The following is a 27,174-nucleotide window of genomic DNA, read 5'->3' as shown; positions in this document are numbered from 1 at the left end:
ACATTAGTTATTAATGTATGACTGAAATAATAGTGCTTCGTGCAGATTTACTTTATCCAATCGGAATTGCACAATGATAAAAAAAAATGTTGCAAGGTATAATGTTCTTATTTACAGAGAAAAAGAGTTGAAAAGACCTTTAACTAACAAACATTTTCTTTAAACAGACATACATTTATTCTAATTTATGGAAGAAAGAAATAATTTGCGGAGCAGTATATTTATTAAGGTTACATATTTGTACAAAAGAATGTAAATACAATCGGGTCTGTCTTCAGAAAGGACGTGCTTTTAGCCACAAATTACACTGCTTCTTTTCGCTGTCTTTCATGCAGAATCCTGGTTTTGTTTTGATACATGAAATACCTGAAACAAAAATCCAAAAATATTTAAAATGTTACATTTTAAAATATTTAACATTTTTTAGATTAAATGGACAAAATCTGTTCGGTCAGGTATGGACTTTTGGGTTTCTGGTAGAAAAATGATGAATTAAAAAAAAAGTGTTTGTTGATGCTGAACAACTCGAAATGTATTACTATGCAAAAGTAAGTGGGTACCCACTGGCGTTCGAGGTACCATGGGGTACCTAATATGTCTGCATTTTTAGATATGTGGAAATATATGTCTCTAAAATGTAAAGAACTGATATCTGTTTAGTACAGAAAACCGCAACTCGGTAAGCCTTATGGATACCGAGGTATGGGAAAATAAAGGACAACACCATAGAAGTGTGAGTTTTGCGTACTAGATTGTGCAGTTTCGAAAACGTAATTACTGAGGGCTATCAACAACCTCAAAAGTAGTTTCAATTCAATACACTACACACACGTCCTTATGGGGGTTTTCGGGTACTATGGCATTCGCAGACCTCCCATTTCTAAACATTCTAAAATATATCTTAATAAACTTATAAAGAACGTTACAGGTGTGTGTTTACCGAAACCGCAAGTCGGTATGTTTAACAGTTACCGAAATATGGTGAAATAAATAGGAACACCATAGGTATGTGGGGCTTCCATACTTGACAGTAGTTTAGAAAATTAATGAAAATATGACTAATGGCTATCAAGATATTGTCAAATAAAGGGAGGACCCACACAGTTATGGGGTTTTCGTGTTAGGAGGTGAAATTTCCGAAATCGATCATGAAATCTGAATAAGCACCAGTAGCAATTTCATCCTAAAGTAACTGGGTATTTCCATGGGGTTTTAGAACATCATGGGTCTAAAAAGATTAAGTTTTAAAAGCTTTGGAAAATATAATTTGACATTTGTAAAGAGTATTAGAAAAGAGAATAGAGTTACCCAAAACTTCCAGCCAGTACATCTTACAGCTAGAGAGACACCGTGAAATAAAAGAGTATTAGATCTTGAAATTTCATAAAACAACTTTTGATCTTAATAAAAGTTAAATAAGATGGTACTTATATGGGTTAAGTGAGTACCTCACACTCGTCAGGGCAATTCCGATCGAAAGATTAATTCAGCTCGAAGTTTTCTTCGGGTAAATCCAAGCGTGATAATTCCTAGCGTACAAAAAGAATGAAAATTCTTTGTCAATATCTAATATAGCAACCGAGATATAAGTAATTATGTATTTTACGAGGTCGTAAAAATGGAGACCCACATGGATTTGTACTGTTGAGTCTTTGCTGTAAGAAGAAGAAATTTCAGAAAACTACCGTATACACCTTAATAGACAATTAAATGGGTGGAGGCACGGTGGCTTAGTGGTAGAGTGCGTACCTTTGGTGTATTGGGTCCCTGGTTTGATCCGTGTCCAAGTCAGTTTGTAGTCGACATTGTATTCGTGGGTATTCTCGGTGTACTCCTTTCCTCCCACCTTTACACTCCATCAATTCTATCATCAACATTCACTTGCCTTAATTTCATTTTAAAATTAAATGGGCAGTTAAGTGTGATCGTATCTCTGTGGATTAAGAGAATACTCCAGTGTAGTTTCTGCAAAACATACTAGGTACACACCCCACCACTAAGTTACTGTGTCCTCACTGATTTAATTGCATATTAAGGTATATACAGTAGGTTTTTGAATTTCTTTCTTATAGCAAAGACCCAGAAGTACAAATCCTTAAAGATCTCTATTTTTACGTCATAAAATAAATGACTCGTTATATTTTGGTTACTATATTAGATATTCACAGGGAATTTTCACTCTTTTACACAGCTCGATGAACCTTTGGAACTGCCTGAAGAAAACCTAGAACTAATCTTTCCATCGAAATTGTACTGAGGTACTTACTTAACCCATAGAAATACCATCTTATTTTAATTTTGTTGGGACCAATAATTTTTCCGAAGTTTCAACATCTCATACTCTTTTATTTCACGGTGTTTCTCTATATGTTAGATGTACTAGCTGCAAGTTTTAGGTAAATACATATTTCTAATACTCTTTACAAATGTCAAGTTATATTTTCAAAAGCTTTTAAAATTTAATCTTGGTAGACTGTAAGATGTTCTAACACCCCATGGAAATATCTAATTACTTGAAGATGGAATTGCTACTGGTGTTTATTAACTTTCCATGACCGGTTTCGGAAATTTTATCATCTAATACGAAAATCCCATACCTGTATTGGTCCTCTCTTTATTTGACAATATCTTGATAGCCGTTAGTCATATTTGAATTCATTTTCCAAATTGTACCTTCAAGTATGCAAGCCCCACATACATATCGTGTCGCTCTTTATTTTCCCATGTCTCGGTATCCGTAAGGCTTACCGAGTTGCAGTTTTCGGTAAACAAATATCAGTTCTTTACATTTTAGACACATGTATTTCCATATATCTAAAATGCAGAAATTAGGTACCGCATAGTACCCCTCTACCCCATTGGGGTACCCACTTACTTTTGCATACCAGGGTAAAAACACCAGTGGTCGTTACTTTAAGGTTGAAAACATACTCTTTTGTCTCTTCTGTGAGCACCGTGAATCGGTCGGAGCTGTACCATAGTTGGAAAGAGACACTGATCCTTCCTATATATGACCATGTAGTCAGAATTCAAAATCGAATAGCCGTTGAAGGAAAAACAATATTTTAAAATCCCTTGTATTGCACCGGTAGTAGTCATCTCAAAATCGAAATGTTCCAGTGGTAGTTAGGGTTTTGTACCAGTGTTCGTCACTCAAATAACTTGACATAATTTATTCAGAAACGCACTGTTTATCAGTTTAAAATTAAGAATAGAGTATAAAGTACTAATCTTAATAACTGTGCATCACTTTTGGCACTCAAGAAAGAAAATAAAAAAGTTTTTACATACTTTTTAAAGCAATTTCAGTAAGAAAAATGTTAACTGAATTCAAAAGTTAACTGTATATTATTTTAACGTTAAGAGTACAATATTAATTACTATGTTTAATAACTATAGTGACTTTAAGCACTCAAGAATGAAAATAAACATGTTTGTACATACATTTTTAATACAATTTGAGAAACAAAATAAGTTAACCGAATTCAAAACTTAATTATATATCACCTTAAGATTAAGAATGGACAATAAAATACTGAGGTTAATAATAATGCATTAGTGAAGAATGAAAACAAAAATGTTTTTAACTACCTATATTGTATTTACATGTTGTTATTTCTCATTAACATGCTTTTTGATAACGCACGATATGGGCTAGGGGTACGCACGAGAAATGATTTGAGACTGTCACCTCTCGCAAAGGTGTCGCGAAAGTTGTCTCGTCTCGAAAACTGTATCTGTTTCTATTGGAAGAGCTATGTCTCGTCTCGAATTTCGTAACAAAAATTCGTTACACATGCAGTTTTGTGTAAAAAGTGAAATGTATAAATACAGGAGAGAAAACATTGCAGACAAACATTATGTTAGTATATTGAACATACTTTTTTGTATGTGGTGCAAAATATCTTCATCTATGGGGTTACTTTGCACCAAAGTTTATATGAAATGAAATCTTTGAGTTTTACGTTCCACGATTTTGCCGGGTATGCTAAAGGAGACTATAATCATGAGAATGAATGAAATAGTAGAAGGAAAACTGTGAGAGAAAACGGGAAAACCCCGAGAAAACCACACACAGTGTTTGTCCAACACAAAGCCCATTTGGCACGTGCTGGGATCGATCCAGGAACTCCACGCAGGAGAGGTGAACGCTCCATCACTGAGCTACCACGTCCCCAAAAACACAACCTCAGAATATACTTCATATAGAGTAGAAATGAAATGAAATCTTTGAGTTTTACGTCCCACGATTATGCCGGTTAGGCTAAAGGAGACGGTGATGATGAGTAATGAATGAAATGGTGGAATGAAGAAAGTGGGAGGAAACGGGACAACCCCGAGAAAACCCACGCACACGGTGTTTGTCCACCACAAAGTTCACTTGGCGGGGATTGGGATCGAACCCAGGACCCCAAGCACCAGAGGTGAACGCTCCACCACTGAGCTACCGCGACCCCTCATATAGAGTAGAAGTAACAAGATGTAAAAAAAAAAAAAAAAAAATGGCCCGTCTGGAGGACATGTAAGCTAAACACCAATACAATTGTTACAGATTTATTTACTTGCACTGTTTAGGCTGAACATCGCAACACCAATATCATTATGTCACATCCTTTCAAAAGTATGCTAACTGCAACGTAGACCTGCTTTGCTTCGTAATGTCCAAATAGTTGATTACTGTGCTCGAAAGCAGGCAAGTAGCATACAAATTTATGATGTTGAAGTCGTTATTTTTCACAGCTATGGAGAAAAGACATGAAAACGAAAAATAAAAATAAATCTTTGTTTTACTTCCTACGGTTATGCTATGTATGCTGACAGTCACAAATGAGTATTGAAAATTGATGATCTTGGAATACGATTTGGTGGAATAATGAGGGGGGGGGGAATAGACATTGATTAAATATAAAATTGAAAAGAAATAAGGGCCTGACGCTCAAATATTTATCTATCTGGCAGCCATCTTGATCCCTCTAAAATATCATGAAGTACTTGATTGATTCTAAACCCAATAATAGTAATAGTAATTATAACAATAAACACAGAATATACCTAGATATAATTTACGCACCTTGAAGTGTAGAAATTAATGATTGCAATCCTCAGCATTCCAATAGTTCTTTGGTTTCTCCAAATGAAGATTCGGACATCGGTTTTCTTCTCAAGCAATAATGGGGTACAATAATCAGTTGCAGTCCAAAGCCAAGTCACTAAGTTAAGCATGAATATAAAAGATTTTGTGTTAAATATTTCAATGTAAATTTCATGAAATAGAATTCATTAGTTAGTTACATACAAACTCTTACGCATGTAAGTCAGAATCTACTTGTAATAACTTGTAAATTTAAACAAACTAAATTATACTACAGTTATAGGGACATCAAACATATATTCCATAAGATATATAGGGTGTCTCAAAAGTCCCCTGACATTAAGTAACTCGATTATTATCAGAGTTACAACAAAATGTAATTGGGAAACCGTCTCCAAATATGATGTTTCCAATGTAAGTTGAAGGAATTTTCAAAATCGGATGAGCCGTTTGGCTGTACACTCTTTATGCGTCCAATGTTAAATGAAAATGCAACGTTGCCATTTACCTGGACCCACAACATAAGTGAATGAAGTTACTGATTTTTACGCTAACATGTCGATGGCTAGCCCCCATTTCAAACAGTAACTTCATTCACATATGTTGTGGGTCCAGGTAAATGGTAACATTGCATTTTCATTCCACATTGGGCGCATAAAGAGTACAGCCCAAACGGCTCCTCCGATTTAAAAAGTGTTCACTTTAGAATGAAAACAACATATTTAGAAATGGTTTTTCCTCTTACGTTTTGTTGTAACGTCAGAGGACTTTCGAAACACCCTGTATACATCATACGAAGTTCCTTTCTAAATTCTACACGGGTGTAGTTTAATTGAATGTGAGATGGGTGATACACATTAGGCCGTTTGGAAATACTCTCACAGACGGCCGCCATTTTGGATTAAATTTGTTTGTTATAAACTGGTGGGTAATGTGATATATATATGGCCACAGGCTAGAATTTTCTCAGTATGTCAAATATGCAATCAGATTCCATGGAGCTTAATTTGGTGAAAAGTTATTGCCAATTGAACGTTGTATTTACATCTTTCTTCTAGATGTAGAACCATACCGTTAGCACGTGAGGAATGCATCGAAATATTCAAACTGTGGAGCGGGAGGAGTGCCTGTACAGTGGTTACCGATTGCAAACAGAATCATCCACAATGTGACTGTGTTACATGTTGCAGTGTCACAGTAATTAACTAAATTTGAGGAGACGGGCACATTCGTGAACATACGTCGTAGCGGACGATCGTAGAGAGCTACAGATGAAGCAACGCCTACGGCAGTGCTGACTTCTTTCTGGATGTGGCCCCAGAGGAGCACACGTCATTTATTAATGCAATGTGGGTTGAGTCATAGGGTCTGCGCGTGTATAAGTGCATCCGTACAAGGTGCAAATGAAGCAACATCTCCACGAGAACGATGTTGATCGCCAAGTGCAGTGAGTAATTATGGTTAACATTTTTATGCAAATACTCTTTTCAGATGAAGCTGACCTCTACGTAAATGGGAAGGTTAATAGGCAGAACATGCACAATTGGTCACCTGACAACCCCGCGTGCAAGACCCCTCCAACATGACCAGCGCAAAGAAAATTAATTATGTTGTTGGCAGACAAATGAGGAATACGTCTAATCAGTCACTTTTTCATTCCATAAAATTAACTGCGGAATAATACCTCACGCTCGTACAGGGATAGATATTGCGAGCTGCGATGCCCGAGGATGGTACATTCTCGCAGTTTTTTCAACACCATGGCGCTTTCTTCATTATGGATTCGTATTGCGTCACTACTTGAACAATTTTCTAGAACATGGGTTGATCGACGAGAGGCAGTTGAATGGCTGCTCGATCACCGGACCTAACGCTGTTCAATTTCTAGCTAAGTGGAAAAGTTAAGGCTATGGTTTGTGCAGTAAATATTCATAATTTTTATCATCTAGAACAAAGTATCGCCATCGTCTGTGCACAAATTTGACCCTATATCCTACTTTGTGTCCACAGCAATTGGAAGAAGCTTCTGCAAATGTTTATTGCTCAGTAGGAACATGTAGAACATATACTATAACCAGGGGTAAAAGTGGACCTGAAAAGGTGGGGGGACGGTAGGTAGCGGCATCACTCCACGCCGTTCCTCCTGCCTATCTCTGCCCATTGTACCATTTTAGGATCTGGGGGACGTCCTACATATTTTTCGAGGTGGGGAACTGCGTCCCCCGCGTTCCCCCTCGCTTTTACCCCTGACTATAACAGGGAAATGTGTTCGAAGTGGGAAAAATCAGAGGCGGTGTGTTTTATTACGATTTTGACTCGACATATCGGCTATCTAAATGTTCAAATGCAGTGAGGTGTGAAGCCTACAAGATTGCATTTCTATTTACATAATGTCTGAAAACCACTGGAAAGCTTCTTTTAGTTACGGAGAAAAAACGGAGAGACTGATCCATCCATCGTGAACAACTTTCTGGAAAAAAATAAATAAAAATAGCCCTTACCTTGTATCAGAGAATTATACACGAAAGTGCTCAAAAACCGACTTTCAATATTAACAATTTCCAGCGGGAAAACTCCTGGACCACACACTCGAATGAGGGGTATTTCAAACTCCCGTAAGATCTGCCCCCACAGCAATCCCCTAAATCCGCCCATGCTCAAAATACGACGCTTATAAGAATTCAGACAAGACGACACATACATACATACGAAAGAAACAATTCAATACGGCACATCAAAATATAAACTAGATGAACTTCTTTGAAAACACCTCATTTTACAAACAAAAGGTAGAAAAAGGTAAAAATGTCAGTATTGTCAACTTAGAATCTACATAAGAAATAAAATCTTTTTATGTGCAAAGCTATTCGTCAATACGTATAAAAAAGGGATTTATTAATGGTATTTAGCATTTATTCTTCCGTGAAGGTTTATCTTGATCACTGAAAAACCAGAAACGGTATGTCTCTATCACTGGAAAAAAAAAAAGAAGGGTATGACATACCACTACATATAGTCTCACTTGGTTCACTGCCAATAACATTTCACCAGAATAAGTTACATGATATCTGATTGCATATTTGATATCCTCAGAACATTTTAGTGCATGGCCATGTATCACACTACCCACTTATCGTCCGTATTACAATTTCGAATCTAAGATGGCGACCGTCCGCGTGATGTAATCCGAAAGTATCCCTCTGGGCCTAATGTGTATCTCTTATCTCGCAATCAATGTAACTACATCCCTGTAGTTTTCAGAAAGGATGACAAGGGACTTCTGATGCATCCTGTATATAATAGTTGTATCAATAATGACGGGTATACCGGCTAGGCTAAAGGAGACGCTGATGATGATATAATGAATGAAATGGTGGAATGAAGAAAGTGGGAGGAAACGGGAGAACCCCGAGAAAACCCACTCACACGGTGTTTGTCCACCACAAAGTTTACTTGGCGCGAGCTGGGATCAAACCAAAGACCCCAAACACCAGAGGTGAACGCTCTACCACTGAGCCATCGAGGCCCGACAGGAATATTTGTTGAAGTCTACTGTCTTCTTCAGTACCAAGGTTACACAAAAATGAGCCTATGGTTTTGATGGAATTCGAACCAACATTATATGTATACTCTCTCAGCGAGAATCAAAGCTGGCACCAAGTTTACATATGCGCGCGCATTGTATTTTACTTATATAGCTCACAGAGCTATGGGCGAGCAAGCAAGGCACGTGCCCCGGGCGTGTGGTTGGAGGGGCTACTAAAAGAGAGGTTATATATTAGTACTTTTCCATTTTGGTGTTTAATACTTTTCATCAGAGTGCGAAATCATGAAATCAAAGTGGGGGAGACTGAAGGACTGAAGAGAGCGAGAGAGAGGGGAAAAAAAAGCTGCGCAGTCTTACACTTCAAAGAATTGTAGTGAAATGAGGTCAGAATTCAAGATGACATTCGGATGCTTGGCACGAAGAAAAACATGGCAAGCAATTTTGAAAAAAAAAAAAAAAAAGAAAGAAAAAAACTTAAATAATGTGATATATTTTGTAGGCTTTGGATATGTATGTTTTAGTTGGCATCAACAATTATTGGTGTGTTTTGTCACAATTGACAGTTTAGCGAGAGACTAGGCTAACTGACAATTTTAACTTTCTGAAAGAAAAGGAAACAAATGAAAACAGCACGTTTCAAAGGATACGACTGATATTCATAGTTTGGTTTAGTATACAACAGGGGTGGATCCAGGATGGACTACTGGGGGCGGTGGGTTGTAATGCCACTACTTACAAGATAGAGCTACTTTTAAGAGATTCAACTCTGGGTGGGTTTTATTTTATATTAAAATACACAAAGTTTCCTCTTCTTGGGGGAGATAGACCCTCCCTGGATCCGCCCCTGTCTCAGGACAAGCCACACAGACAAGTGGTTGAGGCAAAGGTCAATTAATGACATTAGTATGCTGTTCCGTCAAAATCTCAATCTTGACCTGGATGTAAGTTAGCCTGGTCTCTCACTGAACCCCTCAATTGAATGTTTAATATGTCAATTAGGCACTTCTACATCACAAACAGTAAATATAACCTACCTTATTCTACGTTTTTAAATGCATTTCTACAACTGATTGTAACTTTAAAGGTTCTCGTGAAGATTAGCTGGCGGAGGTTACCTAACATAGCCATGAGTTATCAAATTAACAGTTGTGCTTCGTGGGTGATGATAATGATCCTGAGGTTAGATGTTAAATTGGACTCGAGAGCGGAACAAGGGCTGATCTTATTCGTGTCTCAGACGGGGGGCATGGAATGGAACGAATATGAAAATAAGGTTGCTGTAATAGTTTTTCATAGGGTTTGTAAGATTTTCGAAACACTTGGCATTTTTTTTTTTATCAAGACTTGACATTTTTTTTAAGATAAAAATCAAGACTTGGCAATTTCAAGTTTCATCCCCCTCCCAATCTTGTAATGCTCGCTACGCCGCTGTAAGCAATGCATATTTTCAACAATATTCGTTGTTCATCTGTTTCCGCTGGGTTCCAACGTGGTGAGCTGCATATGGGACTTTTAATAGTGTTATTATAATGAGAAAGAATTGTAAATTATGTTGATGTTCCTAAAAGAGGGAAATTGAAAGAGAAATTAAATTAAAAATAAATAAGGGAGAGAAAAGTAATTACTTGAAAATAAAAATAAAGTCTTTGAGTTTAATGTCCCACTATTATGCTGTTAGGCTAAGGGAGTCGGTGATTAAAGCAAGTTAATGATTATGGAATATTTGGTGAAATGAGAAAGTGGGAGGAAACCAAGTCCCCGAGAAAACCTACGAGCACGTATATGAAAATGAAGTAAAACATACACTGGACTATGCTTTCTTTGTCTAGCAGAGTCATAGTTTGGAATCGAAAATGTGTTTTGAATCCTTGTATTTAGAGATTAAGAGTGTAAGTAACGAAATCACTTAATACATCCATTAAGATTTCGGAAAGCGAAATCTAAATTTAGGTAAGCTAACTCCATGTACTAACTGCTTGCATCCGCTTCGTACATTGTTCGAAGGGTCACGAAGCAAATCACCTCATTTAGTCTACACATACCTAGTACTAGCGTTAATTACCTGCTTCGTTGGGTGAAAATAAGAAAACCAGTAATACATGTATGTTACGTTAGTCAGTCACTTTTTTTACTATTACGAAACGCTCTCTCATATCGGTTATTTTCGATCATTTGTAAGATCCGTCTCCCCTCTTTCCCTCCCCAAGTTGCTTGGCTGAATTTTGATTTAAATAGTATCGGAAGTGTCACTGTCCATTTCTGCGCCCCCGAAAACAATGGATTTAGATTAGGATCAGTTCACTTAACTTAGTAAGCCTACAACTTTGGCGCGGCTCGACTTGTTGGAAAGCAATCCAAAATCTAAACAAATATATCGATGTCATTGGGGTTTACTAAAGTGTGTCGTAAGTCAAGAAGATTGAGAATCACTGCCTCGATTATTCACTTCAATTAATCATCAAACTCCTTTAACCTGAAGTATATAATCGTGGAATGTTCAATTAAAATTATAATTTTATGGCATCTAGAAAATGCACATATCGTACATTACGTTACATTACCATTCAATCGCAATAGGTTATTACAGACATGTGGTTGGCTTGAAGCTTAGCGTCCTATTCAGCGCCAAGACTGTGTACTACCTACACCTACAGCATAATATGGAATCCTACTCGCATGATCTTCGATCAAGATTTGAATCAACGGGAGGATGAAGATTTTCCCTCTCGTCAAGTAATTTCCCCAACTCGCCAAAGAATTTCTCCCTTGCCGGGAAAATATGTTCCCTCATTTCATATTTTACATATTATATACTATATATTATATCTTGCATCACTGAGAAATAAAAGGCTTGGATTGTATATCTGAAAAGTCGCCCCCTCCCCGCAGGCACGTAGCCACGATTTCGCAATACGGGAGGTCTGTGACGAAATACTGTGGTTATCACACCAGGGGTTCGATCAATCTAAACTATTTTACTGACAACATATCCATATTGATTTGTTAGGACAATAAAATGAGGATATGTTAGTAAGTATTTTAATTAAAGAATTATGAAGAAATCTTGCGTAAAAGAATAGAAAAAAGTATTGACAAAGACATAGTCTTCCAAGGTCATTCGAACTCGGTTCTTCTCGTCTTCTTTCTATTTCTCTTATCTTAGTTCAATGCCGTCAAGGATAGCAACGAGATCTCTTTCTGGAGTAAAGACATCCTATAAAATGGATTAGTGTTGCCGCGAAATTCAAAATGGTTCATATTATTGGTAATTCTGGGCATTGCTTAAGTTCTGACAGGCTATCTGAAAGAACCGGTTTATCGATCGTCATTTGTAGTCCATAGGGTTACTGGCGCAAGTCCCGGGGGGATGAGGACATGTCCCCTCCAATCTTAGAACTGGGGGGGGGGGACTTTCCCCTCAATAATCCGATTTGAAATGCGTTTTTTGGAGAGAAATGTGATGATTTGTGTCCGATTGCCACAAAGGAAAGTAAGATGAAATTGATGTCCCCACCCCAGAATAAGCCTTAAATCTGCCCACCTCACAATTTTGAAGACAACTCTGCTCCCCTGATCCTCCGCAGCATTGTTTTTCAACTTCATAATTTGAACATCCTTAAAAAAATTATGAGAACTGTCTTACCCGTCCCTCCCAATGTTGAAGACAGATTTGCGCCGCTGCATACGGTTAACATGGAGCTAGATGGAATTCGGAATGTTCCGTTATAATAATATCCAATTTCAACTTGATCCGCCCCCCCCTCCCGTTTCCTCCACACAAAGCTCCTCGTAAGAAAGAGTAACCAAAACGCTTATTGTAGCTTTATATTTTTGAGGCTGATTCATCTGTTTCTTTCTGTTTCATCTTTCCTTAATATTTTTCATTTCTGGATCCGAAGGGGGGGGGGGTCTGGACCCACCCCTTGGCTACGTGCCTGCTTCCCGTAAAAAGCTTCATTCGAACCCTGAATCAAACAACTCCATCTGTAAAGCAGTGCTGAGTTGATTTTAATATCCTTTTCTGCAACGAGGCTGTATGAGACGTGGACTTACTGATTAACATGGACTCCGAACCACTCCCGCCGGGAATCGAACGCGGGTTTCCCACACCAAAGGCGCGTACGCTAACCGCTTAGCCATGAAGGAGCTCATATCTATAGCAGTGTAAGCAACAACAACAACAACAAAAAGAAACACACATACATACTAGAACAACAACAACAACAACAAAAAGAAACACACATACATATTAGAAGTTTGCGCAATTGGGGATCAAAACATTCTCAATGAAGTATGAGAAATAGTAAACGTCAAAGTGGGCTTCTGCTTATTCTTTACTTCGTTAATACTTAATTCCTTCTAGAAATAGTGAAACAATACTATGAAGACACAGTACTTAAACATAATCGAAAGAATAAGACAAGGAAACAGAGTAATTTCCGACTAATTAAACTAGTCATATATACTATACCTAACTGTTACATTGTATTTCTTACCATATTACGAAAGCGATATAACTTTTTTACCAGCCATAGAAGCTGGACGCAATCCAATACTGCAATTTAGACGCTGTAACGAAAGCTGCGAGCCTGACACTCAACTGTGTAATAGCTGTTTCAAGCGGCCTACAACTTATGACCTTGAAACTATGTGCTAGTAACCAAATTAATGCCAAGGTACGATACAAACACCCCAACTTGCCACAATGACGTCAACACAAGGAAAAAAAGAAAAACATCTAATTTTTGGTTCGAAAATTATGAAACAATAATAATAATAATGTAATTCTCAGGAACTCAAACATTAGTTAACTAGAGAACATAACAAGCAAAACAAAACAAAACAAAACAAAACAAAACAAAAAGAATCTTAAACGTGAGCTCTCCCTGACTGCTGTTTTTAAATTTCAGTGAGGCTGTAAAATATGTTTTGTTTTATTGTTAAAAAACAAAAAGAAAAAGAAAAATAAAGAAAGAAAGGAAATAAATTTTGTTGCAAATATCCTAGTAAAAATAGGTTTCCTAGACACAAGTGGCTCCGCGTAGCGTAGTTGCTAACGCTCTCGCCTTCGGTACGAGCGGACCCAGGTTCGATTCCGGTAGGGGCACTCGGTCGAAAAAGTATCAAAAGCTTTTAAGTCCAGACATCCTGAATGAGGCTTTCTTGGGTTTTCCTCATTTCATACCAGGCAAATGCCGGGTAGTACCCAACATATAGGTCCCAGGCCGTTTGCTTCCTTCCCTTTCCCCGGATAGTGTGCTCACCGAGGGACGTCATAACTCACATGTGACGGGCTAACAAGGTCATTGATGCCGAAAGCCCAGAAATCTAAATCCTAAATCTTCACTACACAAGAAAATGTTCGCGCTGAAAACGGTTTCTTAGCAATTATGTTAAGCAGTCCTGTAGTAAATCTCCATCAAGTAATAAACCGTCACATATAAAAAGGAAAGAATAAACACATAACATTCATTTTGCGTACCTTGAAATGTAAAAAGTTACAGAACATTAATATTCAAAGATTTCTCAAAATTCAGATTAACCCATTTCTTTCTCCTCAACCATTAACGAGTTACAATAGTAAGAATTGTGGTCATAAATCACATTACTTGTTTAGTACTATATTAAAGCAAGTTATACTAAAGGAATATATAATTAATGGAATATTTAACTAAAGTGATAATTTACTATTGCACTTACCCAGGCTTTCCTTCCGCTCTTCTTTTCCGTTTGTAAACAACCTCGTTTATAAACCAGCTCGCAAGCATACGACAGTTGTTTCATGACGTCATCTATGGTGCAAGAAAGAGGTGTCTATAGGCGGTCAGGACCTCACACACAGATGGACGTATATAACATATAGCTGAAGTATTTAACATACGTATACGTATATAAAATACGGAAGATTGTTAGATATCAGACATCCTGCAGCGACATGATATAACATCCAAGCGCGTTAAAGGCAGTAGCTGTGTAGCATATGGATAAAGTACGCTCCGTACAGATTTCCTTAGTAAACATAACGAATCCTTGTATTTGTACAATATACCGCTGTCCGGATAATGGATTTTTCTCAGTGTAGTATGAGCTCTAAAGTTTCCCTCCGGGATATTGAACGTTTTCCCACTTTCGATGGGAACATTGCTAACGGGTTACCTCGAGTTTTTCTGCGAAGATTGCAGCAATATCTAGATATGTACAAACTTACTGATGGGGAACGCCTACAAATAGTCGAAAAATGTTTGATCGCCGCTTCGGGCGCATGGTTTGCCTCGGTTAAATACCAAATCCGGACGTTCAGTGATTTTTTGATTCTTTTCAAAGAAGAGTATTGTAATGAGCACATCGAGCGGCTCCAAAAGAGAAACTTACAATCACTCCGGTATGATCGCTCCAAGTATGGGTCCCTCTTGGACTATACTTGGAAAATCATTGAACTATATTATCAGATAGCTGAACATCCCTCTCAGGCCGAACTGGTAGTTATTATAGTTAACGCTCTTCCACCCGATGAGTCCCGGGCCATAGCGTCCCACTTGTGCCAAACGGTGCGAGAAGTCACCTCACGTTTAGCTGCCTTGTGCGGCAAGGAAGTTGGTGGTCCACCAAAACGATACTTCGCCCGACAGGCAAAGATTCTAAAACCGACGAAGACGAAGGTAACGGCAAGTTGCCAGACAGATTTTCTGAGTTATACCCAAGCTGGATCTCGTTATCCTAGTGGGTATGGCTCAGAAAACAACACTAATGGCCGGCGACTATTCAGGAATCGGCCCATGTTCAACAATCGCCGGAGTTATCGTCCCTATGACCGTACCAACATGGAATCGAACCCGGATAGGGGCGATAACACCAGGAGGAATTTTAACAGGACGTACGGAAGAAGGGAGAACGTTAATAGTCAGGGCAATAATAATAACAATAATAGTAACAATAATGTAAATCGACCCCAGAATTCAGTCCCTTCGCAAGTGCGTGGTACGGTGAGCCTAGAACAATATTAAATGGCAGTGATAGTCGGGAAACTGCGGCCTAATGTCATCTGATATGCTAGTCGGCGAGTGAAGCCTTACGAGTTGTATCCGTCGATTTCTCAGTTATAACTTCTGTCCGTTCTATTGCTATATGAACACTACTGAAAAAAAAAGTATCGGAACTCACAATTTTCGAAATTTAAAGATTTTCAATTGTACAGAAGATAAACGTAGTGAATTACTCGCGCAATACCCCAAGTAGATATAATATACTGTCCTAGTGAGACTGGTAACGTTTGAATGGGATGAATGAGTGTGTTAACTTAACAAGCATCAGTAGTTAGTATTCCCAATTAGCAAAATTTTGTTATTCTAACAAAATTTTGTTAATGGGCCGGGGAAAACTGTAATGTACCATTACAGTTGAAAGTAATGGCAATTTTTTTGTACGCACCCTGTACCTAGTAATTTTTTTTAGTTCAATTTCGGTTTAGTTACACAATTTATTTACTCTCTTTACTTCGAATTAAATATAATGAATCGAAAGGTTTCATTAGTAACCATATTCCCACTGAATAATATATTTTATTTATATTTTGATTAAGTGTAAATCCCATTTTCGGATATATAAGTCGAATAGTTACAAGGTTTACCATTCTGACGTCATACCGAAACATAGTTCTGTCATTGGATATAAATTTTCTTAATTTCAGACCAATGTAGAATTTAGTCAGGTACCTAATCTTTCCCTCACCCCCTCTCACTAGTCCATAGTCACTTTCAGATCCGGTTATATCTGGATTTGCCAAATTTCTATTTGCTTTGTAATTTCCGCGGCTAAAGTTTTCGTTCTGATTGGAGGAATTCTCCTACCTCTGGCTTTTTCGGCGCAATGTTATCAGAATAATCGAAGACACGTCACGAAGCACTATCTGTGGAAGTGATCACCATATTTTGACTTCATTAGGACTGAAATTCAAACGAACTTAAGGTAATATCCAGTTAATTTCATTGATAAACGTCGTGTGATCATTTAGGAGCCAGAAACACATATTTTTGTTCAAAGAACTGAAAACCAGGGGAAAATATCTGACTTCCGGATTTCTGTTTTCTAGGAAGCCATGTTTGCTGCCCAACTAGAATAGACAAAGTGAAATAGTGACTTTACTTTCTTTTTCTTTCAAACCATATATTCAGTTAGGGATTAGGGAAATTACGACCTGTTTAGTGCATGTTGTTCGTGTATTAGGTAGATGTGATTTTTTTTTTATTTTACAGTAAGTGCATGTACGTAGTAGGTTTGATAGTTGTAATGTAAAAAAATCATAATGGCAGCTTAAGCTAGCGTAAAAGGGCTCCTATCCCCTTTTCCAAATTGAACCAGTTCTAGCGGGGGAATGGGTTAGTTATTGTTTGTTTTAGGGCCTTTTCCCCTTTCAGGGGAAGGGTCCCTCAATAAACCTCGTTAAGGTGCCCCCAGGGCATCAATCTTTAGTAAACGTGATTTAAACAATTGGTCAGGTCAATTGGACCTAGGGTTACCTTTCTCATTTTGCCCCCCTTTAAGTTTAATAGAGCCGACTGTATATACCAACAAGGGAGTATTTTTCGTCAACATGCATGTAATTAAATGGTGCATGTTTGGTTTAGTTAGTTGTCTTTATGTATAGTACTAACAGTGGTGTATGTAGTTAGTAGTTTTGTGTGAGTGTGTGAATTTTCGGTTAGGACAGTGTATAAATATGCGTTAATTTAGTACCATTTGTCTAACTCGAAGTATACTAAACCAGAGTAAATGAAGGGTAAGGGGAAAAAAGAAGGAATGTCACAAAATTACATTTTTGAGAAAACGGCATTTTAATATTGGAAATCACGTACAAAGAATAGGGTTATTAAATCTTTCGTCCCTTTTTACATGGATATTTCTACATCTACGCGTGCATGGCATATACAATCAAATAATACCAAGAGTCACCAACAGATAGGACAAAGCACCCGGTAAAGCACATGTATGGACATTCCTTGTTTTTTCCCCTTACCCTTCAAATATTAAATTTCTGATTAATGAGTACAAGTATATATTTCAGTACACGGTAAATTATGCCTCCACTACAGCGCCATAGCGTCCGGTTTCGCTAGTCAATTGTTTGTTGACATTACGACATCGCATGATTTAGTGATCTAGATTGTTTGATTTTGGCCATTTATTCTCAAATTACATCCCGTGGACATGGTTTTCGGTTCAGATGAGTATACCTTCATATAAGATAGCATGAGATCTTACTGTACTGAAAATTTCAGCTTGCTAGGTCCAGTAGTAATTGAAATATCTACTGAAATAAAGAATACCTATTTTCTTAATAGAAGTAAAGCCCATATGCTGTTACTGTTTGTTTCAAAATGTAGTATTAAATTCTCTTTTCCCGTGGCTGTAGAAACTTCCATTGTTGCTTTAGTTTTATCAGCAAATTGGAAATAGATTAATCGTTGACAATTTAACTTTCAGTGAATACACGTATGATTTTTTTTAAACCTGCGAAGTAAATACAATTTGGGTGCTTCGAAACAAAGAGTACGTGGTTCGATGAATGTTATCGTGTGGTAGTTTGAGCGTGATAGATTGTGATAGTTATATATATTTATTACTGTGTAATGTAAATATGTGTATGGCCTGCGTGTAAAATGTATGAAATAGGGTGTCTGTAAAATATTACTTCGCGCGAAAATTAGTAGATAATGAATGAATGTAATGATATATTAATAATATGATATAAAATATGAATGAGATGATGACACCTATATTTAAATGGATAGGCCTGGTGTATGTTATGTAGTGAAAATATGAATATGTTTACTAAAAAAAAATCTCTCGCGTTTTGACTTCTACACCAGTACATTCATCCAACCGAGTTTGCTACTTGGATAGTAAATTGTAGTTGGGAATTGTGTGTTACTTCGCATTTAAGTACCTCATAATAACAGCCCCGGATCTTAAGCCTTTCAATAGATAGGGTAGCATCATGTGGGAATTACTTCTAAAGGTTGACAGAAATGATAATTAAGAAAAATAACTGCTATATCCTGTGATCATCGAAAAGTACAGGTTTCGGTCATTTGTACCTTTAACATTCATTGCCTCTCCGAGATTTTTTTTTCCGTTGCTTACCTTATTTATTTATTGTGCAGTGTTCATATAACTCAGTTCAGACTATCCGATTAAATCAACTGCTACTAAATTAATATTCATGTCATTAGCGTACCCGGACGTCGACCCCTAGTCCCCTTAAGTATTTTCATGTCTTTTCTTAGTTTAATTAGATGAGGGAAATTAACGACGTCCCAGACTGTGGCATGTCTGCGCAGGGTAGCTATCGGTGATGTTTGGTAATTGAAATCACCGATCCAAAATTCAGTTTATTTAATTTTTTTTATTTCGGCAAATCATTAGTTAGGGATATCTTAGATAATACTTCTATTCTAGTTTCATTACTGTCCTCGAACCTTCTTAGTTTTTTCTAAGGGGTCGAATATTTTTTTTACTTAGAGATTTCAAAATTGGGGACGCAGTTACCTGGTCCCTTTCCCCCCTCCTTTTATCCTGCTGGTCTGGGCCGGATACGGGGATCGGATTTCAATCTTACAAGCAAATTCTTGTGGGATTGGGATCTGATGGACACAGAACTTGCATCCTTGGCAGCAGGGCGCCCCTTGAGTCTACGTATTTGAGTAGATCACCCTTTTGGCATGTTAAGAATATTTTGGCTATGGATTTTGTTGAGAGTGAAATTCGACTTCTATCTTTGTAGCGTTAGTTATTTCCCACTTAAGTCTTTGGCGCCCCTATTCTTCGTCTTCCTTCTTCTCTATCTCTCTCTCTGTCTTCATTACTTCGAGATTTTTTTTCAAATTTTTTAACCTCCCCCCCCCCCCGGTTTCTGAAACTCATGAAAACGTACAATATTCATATCACTTATTTCGATCGTATGTACTAACTGAGACATCGAGGGATGCAATTCGTGGAGGTATTGCAGCACAACTCAGGACCATTTTCGCGATATTCAATCCACCACGGGAGAAACTGACGAGAAGGTACACTATGCTTTCAGATTCCTAGAAACATTTGTTATTCATTGATCGTACAAATTATACCCATTGACGACTGATTTCTGGTTTTATTTCTATTGATTGGTCATATAGTGTGTATGTATTAATAGTTTGGGCCCACTAGTTTCGAATAACATTGATTTTTTTTCTGTATATACATCTATATATGTACTTACATAGTTTTAAAAGTTACGTGCCTGCTCTATTTGTTGTATTTCCACCTCTTATGTCAACTTATTAAATAATACCAACTACTTTTTTTTTTATATACGCGGATCTTTAGTAAATTGAGAATGATTATTGATTATCGGGTTTACATATAAAGTACAATGTTGCAACCTTATGAGGGAAAAAGGTGAATTTTGATAGTCAGGGTTTTCGTTTTGTTTTTGAGCCAATAAAATATGAATACTTATCGAATATAAAAAGGTTATGTAGATATTAAATGTCGACGAAATACTACGATGGATATTAAAGTGAAATTTATTATATTGAGTAATATGAATATATATATATATATATATATATATATATATATGCGAGTATGTATGTAAAGGGCTCGGTATTTACCCTGGTTGTTTTAGGTTGCCATAGATTTTTGACACCCGACATTTACCAACTATTTGTGATATACAGTATTACCGCGTAAATTGTAATAAATGACATTTTGTTGAGTTGTTATTGATGTTTGTAACTATTAAAGTTGAATATCATGTTAAATATTGCATGTAAATAAAACAAGTAGCAGGTCGTAAGAAAAGTAAAAATAACCCTTATCCTTATCCAAATTTATTTTGCGAGATCATAGTGAAATCAGTAAGCTACGAAACAGTGTGCCCCACCAACGAATCCTTCTATCAGTAAACTATGAAACAAATCCTTCCCCTACGATCGGAAACCTAACTATTCAGTGACTAGAATCTTTTGACTACACGATCTATACTAGAAAAAAAAATAGTGATCTTAAATTCAACGAACTGAAATTAGGTTAGTAATTTAGTAATGTGAATACAGGAATATGGAAATATGTTCCCAATGTCTGTGACTGGATTCGATAATTTTTCTTTAATCTTGATAAACTTTGAAATTTTATATCAAGTGCGTCAAGTGACGAAATGAGAAATATAAATATATATGTGATATGAAGCAACTATTTGTCTATAGTTAAAACAAAACCGACTAAATACTCTCATGGACACCAATCACAGTGCGTAAAGAGAGTTGAAAAAGGAGTTATTATCGACTGAGAACAAAGACTCATAAAATTGTCGAAAGGTCTCCTCTTGGGACAGAGACTCAATAAAATGCTACTAAAGTGTTTTTTTTTTAAAGAATGATTAACCAATTATATTTTTTTCTTTCTTTTGCCCGCAATGATATGTATTCATTGCACTGAATCTTAAATATATTGACCTTTGAATTTTTTTTCTTTATTTTTGTCTTTCGTCTTTTGTCGAATTTTCTTTATGTAATCCAACTTCAATATATCTAGAAAGAGAAATGTGTTATTTGATCTTGTTGAAAGTAGCGGATTTCTGTGCATGCTTATGAAACATTCTTTTCATGTATTAAATTTTTCCTGTTATGTCAAGCTAAGTTTTCTTTTATTGAAATGTAATAAATGTCTATAGAAATGTAGTTAGGTTAGTTTAATTCAACTAAATACAACCTGAAGTATACATTGTCCTGTATGAATGTGTGTGTGAGTGGAATGTAGGCTTAGTATTAAGTGCACCAATTATTTTGACATATATGTGTGACTTATTATAATTAATGGTAGTTAGCAATTAAACTCATTGAATGTTAATACTAACTTAATTTAAGTTGGCTCTATGAAGGAAGTAAAAAGGACCGAAGTAGCCTGAACGAATGATCATCATGGGAGAACTGTGAAAGTCAAAATCTTCGACAAATATGTGATACTCTGATTTTTTTTTCTCTGTGGTCGATTCTAACATGCCATCAACTTCGTCGTTCATTTTTCAAATATTGGATATTAGTCTAGAACTTCTGGAAATATTGAATAAACGGTAAAATTAAACTTTCTCATCTATTTCAGAGCTAGATTGGGATAATTCGGTAGTTGGGATTAAATGGATCTAGGTCGGGGATGTATGGGTTAACATGTGTCTACCTTTGATCACCTTAATACCAAACATTCACCCAATAGCTATTGGAAATGATCCCAATTCGATAATTATTCACTTTCCTTTACCATATTTCTCAAAATATCCAGTAACAGTTTCCTCTTTATCACCTTCCTACTTTACCTCTTTTCTCTTCTATCTTCCTTTTCCTTTCTTCATCTTCTTCTTCTATTTTTAATGAAACTGAAAAGGGGGTCGTGACTGGGAATTCTATATGTAATAAACACGGTCATGTATTTATTTATTTTATTTTATTTTCTTTAGAAGTCCGATAAAAAGTTTTCTCGTTTCGATCGAACCTAGTATGTTCGAAATTAAGAAATGGGTAATATATTCCAATATAATTAGACATAAGCTGATAGCTTCATGAATATCCCCACCAGGGGTGAAGGGTTCCCACTCACGACTTATTCCGTGCATCACATTTGTTGCAGATTCTTTTTTTTTCCCTCAATCAGTTTTAGATTGACGAGCCGTGACGGGATTCGTTGTTATGGAAACGGTGGTTTCTATGACAACGGCCCCTTTTTTCAGTTTGGGGCACCATTTAAAATTATTCAATAGATCTAATTTTTCTCCTAGCTTAATTTTGTCCCATATGGAACCATTTTAGGGAGTGAGTCCAAGGAAATTCCTAAATTTATTTTAACCCATATAAATAAGGACCACCCTATATATATATATATATATATATATATATATATATATATATATATATATATATATATATATATATATATATGTGTGTGTGTGTGTGTGTTTTCCTATTGACTTACTTTTTTCTTAATTTTCTTTTGGCTTAATGTGTTCCTATCTACCACCACCACACAACACACACACTTAACATACGCATGTAGAGAATGTGTTCCAGTCTTGTGCTGAAAACCTCGAGTTTTGAATTGCTCCGTTTCCAACATATCCCCCGTCAACTGTCCAAAGCCCATGTCCCGATCCTCCCTTATTTAGAAATTAAAAGTTTTTGTGCCGCAAGATATAACACTATGAAATATGCTGGGATCCACTTTAGGAATTAAAAAATATTTGTATTTTAAAGTTTTATGTTAATTTTGTGTTTGAAAACTAAAGTTTTGTCTTCTTTAGGTTTTCGGAATACCCTATTAATAAATTACTAGTTGAAATGTCCGTTCTATACAAAGGGAGAATAGATGTATGGAAGTAATTGAATTTCCTTAGGATACACATTACAATGAAACTACAATGATAAAAAAATACTCCATTTTTTTTATACAACTCTACCTTTGAAAGTTAAACGAGTACTGAGCGTGAGTAAAGTTATGGTGGCATTTTTATTTTCTCTAAGATTGACCATGTACGTAGTTTACAATTATATGATCGGCTTACAGTGACAGCAGAGTGGCACCCTACTTATTACCTTGCGAGTGTCTTCGAAGCTTGGAGATCTGCCCACCGAAAATCTTTACTTTCTCACTTTCTTCTTCATTACTAAATGCACTGCCACACACAGAAGTGAACCCCTTGGAGTTTCTAGAAAGTGGAGTTCGTATTCGATCAGACCCGGCTTATTCTTCAGATTTAGCACCATATGATTTCGTCTTTTTCAAAAAAACGTACGAAAAAGATTTCAGAACGCCGCTTTCAAACAACTGAAGAGGCTACCACAGCGTATAATAATGAAATTTCTGATATTCCAAAAAACGATTTTCTAAAGAAACATTTGACTCATGTTCTTTTAAATGCAAAAAGTGTAATGTTGCGGCTAACGTTCGTAAGACTTAAACGGCACAAGATCTAAAAATATGGACACAAGCCATAACTTTTAGGTTTTCTGCCGTTTAAGTCTATTCGCGTTTAGGGCTTGTGCCGTTTAGGTCTTTCGGTGTTTAGGTCTTGTGCCACTTAGGGCTTGTGCCTGCTTAATTTACTTGATTAAGTTGTGAAATTTGTTACCACCGAACAAAATTGCGACAGTGCACAAGTTGCCATTATGCTACTACGTACATAGCTAATTTCAACGTAAAAGATATATTAATAGTACTGTGACAGTTGCATCATCAGCATTTTTATTTAATTTTAAATAAATCTTTTTAATTCAATTTTGCATATAATTATGAACAACGTTAGTCAATATCATTTTAAAATTTGTGTGTTTAAAGAAGCAAAGGACATTCTTTATTTTTCTTCACTATCCGAGAGTAAGATGTTTTCTTTTTTGTATTCTGTATACCTGTTGTTGCGGCGAAGACATTATATGACCCTAACTTAGTCTCTTAATACCATCGCTGCAAAAGCCACGCGTAGCAGACCACACATACAGAGGACCCTCCGTGAACCCAAGGAAGGAAAACAAAACAGCTTTTAGCATCTTTTTGCGAAACGGAAGAAAAATAGTAAAATCTGCACAAATTCAATAGAATCCAAGTGGAAAACAATATCTTCGAATTGGAAAATCTATTCTCCATGCGATGAAAATGCGTTTACAGTTTTCAAATAGTTCCGACTTTAACTTTTATACTGCGAACGTCTTGCATTCTTACTTAATGCTGAGAATTTTCCTTTTACTATCAATAAATAATTTAGATGGATCCTACCTTTCGTTGTCACCACTGCGCTGACTACTTTCGTTGTTGCCACGGCGCTGATCACACATACACAGATGTCCCTGCGTTTCTTGGCTTCCTTTTTCCGCGAAAAGGGTCCTGGATCCGGAGTTCCTTCCTTAGACTCCTGCGGCGTCCTCCTCTTAAACTGCAAGTGGTGTCGCTCTTGGGCGCCTCCTGGTCCATCAAAGTGGGGCTTCTGTTGGTCCATTTCTGATACGATGCACTTTTAATCTTAAATGCACTTTTAAACCTCACACTGCACCAACATTTCAAAAGATAGTCACATGCTGCATAGCTGAAATAAAATTACTATTGTAGTTTTAATGGGAAACAGCTGTGCTGGCCGTCACTTCGGTAAGCAAATAAAATTGTTTCATAAAATTAATTTATTTATGAGACTAAAAGAATTTATGTAAATGTAGAACAGAAAATTTACTATAAATATTATTAACTATCTGTGAGCAGGGATGTAATGGAGGGTATACGCGGGTATACGGCGTATACCCACCTCCAAGTTTTGGAAACTATCGTATAGCCACCTAAAATTTAGGAAGTACGTGGGTATACGCTACATTCGATTCATAGTGTACTGACTTGATTGGAAAAATACAACTACTAGTTTTCATGACTGTTTAAAAGAAAATCACTAAATAGCTGATTGTCAGGCTGTGGGAATCTAGTTTTCTGGAAATCTTTTCTATAATGGAAAACACTACTCTCAACCTGCAGTGGTTTTTCCTCAAGATGTCATATGCGCTGTCCTTACCTTCTGAAAGATGACCTCTGGTACTATAATGAAATAAAGCCAAGCTGTTTCTAAATGTTTTTCTTGGAAACTCTTAGAAACTCTTTTATTTCAAAAGATCAGTGAGTGGGAGATAGAATTGAGTGGTGAGCAGGGTAGGGAGTAGGGCGTATATCCAGGTGGTGACATTGAATTTGTTCTGTTTTGACATAACAATGGCCGCAGTTTAGCACTATTTGATCCAAATTCAAAGTCTACCTATCGGATCCAATTTGAGCAAGGCAATACGAGATGGAACCAGTTCCTTTCCAATCGTGTAAAGAAGTTCCGAAAAAATGAATCTTTACTTTAGTTCAAGGGTTAAGAGGAAATTAAATGAATATATTTGCGCCAAGAAATCGTTGGCCCTTACGAAAATAACAAAACGTGACTTACCATCGGTCTATTTGAAGCTTTCGCCGTCGTTCTCAATAGTATCAAATACAGCAGCGAACCTCGGATTAGTAATGCTCATTTGTAGCCGCAATTAACATCACAGAAAGTGACGATTGATTTTCATAAATACTCAGCAGCTAGTACTAGTAGTAGTTTTTCCGCAACCAACTGGGCCAAAAAAGAAAAAGTGGGATAAAAAATAAACATTTTTCTTTGTTGTTTCGGTTTCGTTCAGGTAAAAAATATTTGAAGAAAATTTGTCAACAGAAGAAGGTGGAAAACAAAAGTCAGGAGAGGCCTAGCGTATGAACATGTCATAGTAATCTTTGAACATTTCAGTAGAGCCGTCACTAGACGAACTTCATTTGCTAAGCAATTATTAAACTTTCTTCTTGGGTTGACGAACTAAGAGTTGCTTTGCAATTTGCAAGATGTCCAAGAAGGTGTTAGAATACAAAGGGAAAAAGGCAATAACTGTGTAAATTCCATTGACGAAAATGTAAAAGCAAAGATATTGAGAAATAGGGAAGAAAATAAAAAAAAAAGTTCATTTGCCAACTACTACTTCAGAGAAAGACGTAAGAACATTAATTTATTGATTTCACATTATAAAGGTTGTTATGGCATCTCGGGCTTGAGGACGAAGATGTCAGAGGGATAAGGTCCTTCCTTAAATACATTGAAAAGGAGACTAATTGGGACCTATAAGTTAGGCACTATTGCGATATTTGCGTGGTGCGAATGAAGAAAACCCTGTCAAGATAGCTGATCTGCAAAGGAGTTTCCACACCGAATTATTATTATTATAGGAATTTACACCTGTAAGAATATCCCAAGTTTAAATTTAGCTGGAAACAGCTGCACGAGTAATTCTATTTTTTTTTTAATTGATAGCCGGCCATCCTCATTGTTCTTTCCAATCTTTTCTTTGACAGATTAAGTGAATGCTGGAATAGTACATCAGCTTATAAGTTCGGGCAGCGTCCTTTTCAAATATTTTTGTCTGACAGTGTCTCAAGGTTTAATAATTTAATAAGCAGTGATGGAACACCTTTCAATATCTGAGAAAATGTCTGATCACGGAAATTGAAATCTACCTAGATGAGCTAGACTTGCTGATTTTCTTATTTGCTTCCTAGGTTTTAATTTCTAAAAAAACTTAAACATTCAAATTTGAATTTAAAAAGTGGAAAAGCTCTCATTGTTTAGTTTACAACTTTATTTCTTTTAGGAGGAGAGAAGTTTTGTCCTTATTTATTTTTCGTTTTTTTTCAGGGTGTGTATTTGTTTTATTTTATTCTATTTCATTTATTTAATAATGGCCATAATACGGCAAATTATGGATGCGTTAAAATATCGAATAATACTTTTGATAAAGTGGGTACTTTCAAATATCTAGGATCAATATTAACAGATGAAAACCATATTCACAAAGAAATTAAATATCGACTAAAACCAGGGAATGCGTGTTATTATTCAGTTCAAAATACCTTGTCGTCGCGAATTCTATCGAGGAATTCGGAGCTTAAAATATGTAAAATGATAATT

The 27,174-nt window shown here is 36.5% G+C and overlaps 1 long non-coding RNA gene across 1 annotated transcript; it reads right to left on the bottom strand.

Annotated features, from left to right (window-relative positions):
- Nucleotides 1-261: 261 nt before the first annotated feature.
- On the bottom strand, nt 262-13,354 carry LOC145662186 (uncharacterized). The gene is made up of 3 exons (XR_014127008.1): nt 13,136-13,354; nt 5,072-5,210; nt 262-366 (listed from the first exon to the last, which is right to left on the bottom strand). It is a non-coding gene; the product is annotated as an uncharacterized LOC145662186 (long non-coding RNA).
- Nucleotides 13,355-27,174: the final 13,820 nt, after the last annotated feature.

Source organism: Thermobia domestica, chromosome 10 (genome assembly GCF_964235325.1).
Source record: "Thermobia domestica chromosome 10, izTheDome1.hap1.1, whole genome shotgun sequence".
NCBI lineage: Eukaryota > Metazoa > Arthropoda > Insecta > Zygentoma > Lepismatidae > Thermobia > Thermobia domestica.
This window is presented reverse-complemented; position numbering and strand designations above follow the sequence as displayed.